Genomic DNA, 5,505 nt, shown 5'->3' with positions numbered 1-5,505 from the left:
TTTTTTAATATTTCACTCACTAAACATCAATTATGTTTTCATGTTCGAACACAACTTCAACTTTCAAATATCTTTTTACAACTTAACAACAAATACTAGTTTTTCCAAATCCCAACAAAATTATCTCCAAACACCAATAAACGGTGCAACATGGAAATCAACTTTGACTCATAAACATAAATCATATTCAGAAATGCGCAGTCATATTGCATAACTGGGCATTTGGTCTAGTGGTATGATTCTCGCTTTGGGTGCGAGAGGTCCCGAGTTCGATTCTCGGAATGCCCCTTTCTTTTTCCGTCTTTCTCTTTTTCTTCTTTCCTTAAAGTCAAAAGATTTTATCTTTCATTTTGTTTTAAGTAATAGGACTTGATGAGAAAAATGACATGACAAATAGATTTAAGACGATCAGAAGTGGAATATGTCTTTTACACCTAACAACTGATTCTTTTTTCACTTTTATTGCTTGGTCAGAATATTAAATCAATGCATACCAAAAGAAAGTCAATTATTATGTTAAAAAATTCTAATAACTATTAGTTGCGTGATCATATGAGAAATCTAACCCCAAATATATTGTGATTTGTGATCTTCCCTTGTTCTCCAATTCCAATTATGACTCATTAATTTGTTTTCTTTTCCAGTTTGTGGTTTAGGTGTTCGTGTAACAATCACTTAATATCCAACTTCATATATATGAAATGGGGAAAAAATTCAACTACGATTTTCTTTTAAGGATATGATTCTCATGCTTTTTGTATAAGTAAAATTTCCAGTAGACGTTGGTTCCCATATGTGCCAATTTGTATTAGCAACAACTAACAACTTAAAATCAAACAGAGGTCCATTAAAGCAATAAACTCTTGTTACCTAACATGAATCTTGTATAAAAAATACGATAAAGGTCCAAAAATGCCCCTAAATTATTTGAAAAGGTTTAAAAATACTTTTCATCTCTATCTATTTTGGCTCACATATGCCCTTTGACTAACGGTCAACACTAAATTAAAAAGAAGTTTATTTAAATTTCACATGACATTATATTACTAGTCCAATTTTAAACTCGAACCTAATTAAATGAATCCATCCACCCGATTTTCTCACTTACCCGACCCGTCGAAAACCAGTCCGGAAAACATAAATTTTCACTGGGAAAATTATATTCGGCCATTGTTGCTCTAATTCCTCATCTTCTTCGAGCTTTCTCGGAAAACGAGATCACAAGCTGCTCCAAGGCTTATTTCTGCATCCACTCATCTGTTTGTCTCGACAAAACGACTTCATTTAGTGCCTAAATAAGAAACGCGTATTTTGTGTTATGAGAATATTGTTTAGCAGCATTTGAGATTATTTATTAAGCTGCAAACCTGATTCCCCCTGGGTATCTGCCAAGTTTTATCACATTTAGGTTCTAAAGTAGCATGCCACATCACTTTCCATCGTAGTTAGACACTGTACCCTATACTCAATTCTGTTTCAGAATCGCTGCTCTCCGTCACTATCAATAACTCAAATAATGATCCAGCCCCTCCAAATTTCCGGTGAAAATTTATGTTTTCCGGAGGCGGATCGGGTAAGTGAGAAAATCGGGTGGGCGGATTCATTGAATTGGGTTCGAGTTTAAAATTGGACTAGTAATGAATTGCCACGTGGAATTTAAATAATAAAAAATTAATTAGTTTTGACCGTTAGTCAAAGAGCATATGTGAGCCAAAATAGGTGGATGAAGGATATTTTTAAACCTTTTCCGTAAAAAATAATTTGCAATACTACTACTAATACATCCGTAGTACTAATTGGATAATCAAACAATTCTTTGACAATAATTTAAATATATAACTACTACTATACTAGTTTGTAACATGACATGATTTCAATTGTAGTCATACGACACCGCAACCAACCAAAAGAAGGAAGACCGAGGCTGCAATACCAATAATATCAAGACATATAAGCGAAATCCTACTGAATTTGCTTGATCGGTCAGCATGTTGTTGGGAATTTGAAGTAGCGTTTGAAGGAGACCCATCTTCACTTGTCTTAAAAAGAGCAATACTATTCTCAAAAAGCGTCATTGTAAGCACCTCTTTTGTCGGGTCTTCAGTTAAAGGAGTTGAAGGAGCAATAATAAGTGGTACGAGGAGTAGTTTTCTGGCGGCCGAGAGGCCGGTGATGGAAGGCAAACATGGCGCTAGTATCACGATTATTGACATCACGACAAGAGATGAGGAAATCACTTGAGCCATTTAGTCGTCTAAGGATCGTGGGTTAACTAACACACAATCACCCACAAAGTAAATAGAGAAGAAAAATAACATGAGAGTTTTCCACAATGAAAAAGAAGAAGCATATAATATTAATAAATACATTACTACAACCCTATATATGGATCTCAAGTAATCCCAAACATATATGAGAAACGTTTTCCAATCCTACAAGGATAGCATATTTTGTTTCCCAAATCTATTAGAACAATGATAATGATAGAGTGAGTTTTTGTTTAAAGAGCCGTTTCTTTCACTCTATAAATCTTCTTTTATATGCATGGTGACTCTGTACTGTTTTACTCGCAGCAGTTTGGAATTCTTTTAATTTACTGTTTTGGTGATACAGCTGTCTCTTAAATTATTACATGAGAATCACTAAAACAAGGAATTTCGGCATACTTAAGGGGCTATAGAGAAGGATCACTATAGAGAAAGTATTGGTCATAGGAGAAGAAGAGTGGGCCAAAAAGATATCGCTCCTCTACTAGGTCCAAAGCCCAGCATCTATTTTAGCTAATAATGGGCTTAAAGGGCTTTATTATGAAATTAGGGGATGTTACCATTTTGGCTATATTACTTTACTATTATATATAAGAGAACCTCAAGTTTTTATAGTCCTCACGGGGATATTTTAGGTATTTTATATTTTAAAGTTTGTCTTATTTGATGTTGTTGTGGTAAATAATTTTTTTCCCTTGACTGTTGGACAAATCATCATGGGATACTTAGTAAAAACTTTTCAAACTTCCTTTTTTTGTGCACATGAATTGATTTTTCTCTTTTAACAGAGATTTGGTTCATGATTAACTTAAATATTCTAATGAATTTTATGTAAACTAACCAATTTTTCTCTATTATTAATAAGACAGTAACTTACTTTCGTATAATTTTCAAGTATCTAAATTTTCACTTTATAAATTGATCTAATCAAATTTAATTCGATTCCAAATATTAGTTAAATTTACTCTCGAACAATGAGACGTGACAAGCATTTTGAAACAAAGAGAGTACAATTAGAACTTTTATTTTCTAATTATAATTTTAGGTCATACTTTAAAAATTGATTGAATTTTGTGTGCAGTAATAATGTCGGAATATGCATATGCTGGCAAACACAAGTAATCAACAAAGACTTCACTTAGGTAAGTTCTCAATGAAAATAAAACACAAATAACTTATAACATTGTTAAATATTTTAAAATGTAAATCTTAGTCCTTCCGTCTCAATTTAAAAAGGGGTTTCAAAATATGAAAGTTGATTAATCTAATTTTATATGCACATTCTTTTAGCATAAATTTTACCTAACAATTGATTACGTTGAAAGGCGGACTATAACGTGTTATGTTCACGTATATATTTGAAAATGTTTAAAAAACTTATGTTTATAAGAAAATATATACTTAACTGTCCAAATGGCAATAATACTTAAAAGTTGCAAAAGAAAGCAAAATTTTCACATTTGTTTAGTGTCTAAATATTTTTGCAACATGGGATAATCAATGTTTTACCTAATTTAGGAAAAACGGTTAACTTCCTAGGTTAAAGAAAATTTATAAAGTAAGAAAAAAGTATTTTCATAGACCTATCAAAAAATAATTGTGTTGTTTAATTCGAAGGAACACTGAAAAGTATTTTGCAGTACCAGAACTTGTAATCATCTAGCTTAAAATTCTACATTTATTTATAAGTTAACTTCATTGATTTCATCATATTTTAAAAATATCTATAGCATTAAATATTTTTGACGTTAAACATATGACATTAGTTCTACATATGATAAAGCTTAATTTGGATAGTTAGAGATTATAGTCTCAAAAACTTTCAGTAAAATAGAAAATGAAAGAGCTATTGTGTATGCATTTATTTGAAAAGAAATTAAAATCTAAAATATAAACTAAAAAATGTTCTCCTGTAACTTTCAAATATTTTCTATGCTTTAAAATTTTAGAAATCTCGAAGAGGTGTCGATTGATGTAACAAAAATAAAAAAGTAAGAATAGAAAATGAAAAAGATAACTGTAAATATAATTTTTAATGTTGGTTTGGGCCCGGGCTTAGCATGGGTCAAATGCCACTAGTATAAATATAGGGAAATCTACATGGTGTGGCAAACTAGTGTAGGTAATTATATTTAGTAGCTATAGTTTACATTAATTACTCCTCATAGCTAAAAGTTGTATGTTAATGACACTTATTAGCTACTTCCTCCTTCTCCTCCTCTCTCTAACGTTCTCCTCCACTCTCTCTCTCTCTCTCTCTCTCTCTAACATTTTGAGCCGTCGCCGGTCATCTTTTCCGGCGGAGCTCTACCGGAGCCCAATCAAACGACCGCCTCTCTCTCTCTCTCTCTCTCTCTCTCTCTCTCTCTCTCTCTCTCTCTCTCTTCCTTCTCTCATTCTCGGATTTGTATGGATCTGTGTTGATTTTTTGGATCTGTGTTGATTTTTGTGTCTTCAACAGATGGCCAATCTACGCTAACTTTGTTGTTGTTGAGTTCTATGTTGTTGCTGTTGGCCGGGGTTGTTGTTGTTGTTCGTCGTCTCTCTCTCTTCTGACAACGACGACTTACAACTCCGCAGTGGTCATATCTGGATGGAAACAACCAGATCTAGCCAGAATTTGACCGGAATTTTATTTCTTGTATTCAGTTTTGAGTGTATTCGTTAATTTTATTTCTTGTATACAAATGAATACAGTGAATTTTGAAGTGTATACAAATGAATAGAGTGAAATTTACTTCTTGTATTCAGTTTTTTAGTGTATTCATTAATTTTTTTAGTGCAAAATTCTGTGTTTTGGGGTGTATTTTGAAGGATATTTTTTTTGTATACAATCGGTTTTAAATACAATGTAAAAGTAGCTATAGATGAATACATTTGACATGAATACAGTTGAGTTGAATACATATGACTTGAATACAGTGAAAAGAATTTTTGAATTTTTTTTATTCGCTGTATTCATGAATACAGCTAGGCCGTTTTATGAATACAGCGAGCCATTTTTTGAATACAGCGGGGAAACTGTAGCTACGCAATGTTAGAAATTTTAGCCACTTCAGTAAACTTAGTTAAAAAAAAAAAAAAAAAAAAAAAAAAAAAAAACTTTGGCCAAAGCTATTAGCTCTGTTGATTTAGCCTTAATCATCGGAATACACTCTACCCCAATCTCTTTAGAGTGCAGCTTTTTTTTCTCTCTCATTGAAGGTTGCTGATGTCTACAAAATTTAGTTGTGTTCTT

The 5,505-nt window shown here is 32.2% G+C and overlaps 1 non-coding gene across 1 annotated transcript; it reads left to right on the top strand.

Annotated features, from left to right (window-relative positions):
• Positions 1 to 216: 216 nt before the first annotated feature.
• Positions 217 to 288, top strand: TRNAP-UGG (transfer RNA proline (anticodon UGG)). Its single transcript has one exon. It is a non-coding gene; the product is annotated as a tRNA-Pro (tRNA).
• The last annotated feature ends 5,217 nt before the right edge of the window (positions 289 to 5,505 follow it).

This window comes from Lycium barbarum, chromosome 1 (genome assembly GCF_019175385.1).
Source record: "Lycium barbarum isolate Lr01 chromosome 1, ASM1917538v2, whole genome shotgun sequence".
NCBI classification, from domain to species: domain Eukaryota; kingdom Viridiplantae; phylum Streptophyta; class Magnoliopsida; order Solanales; family Solanaceae; genus Lycium; species Lycium barbarum.
Note: the sequence above shows the minus strand (reverse complement) of the source record. Positions and strands in the feature narration are given on the sequence as shown.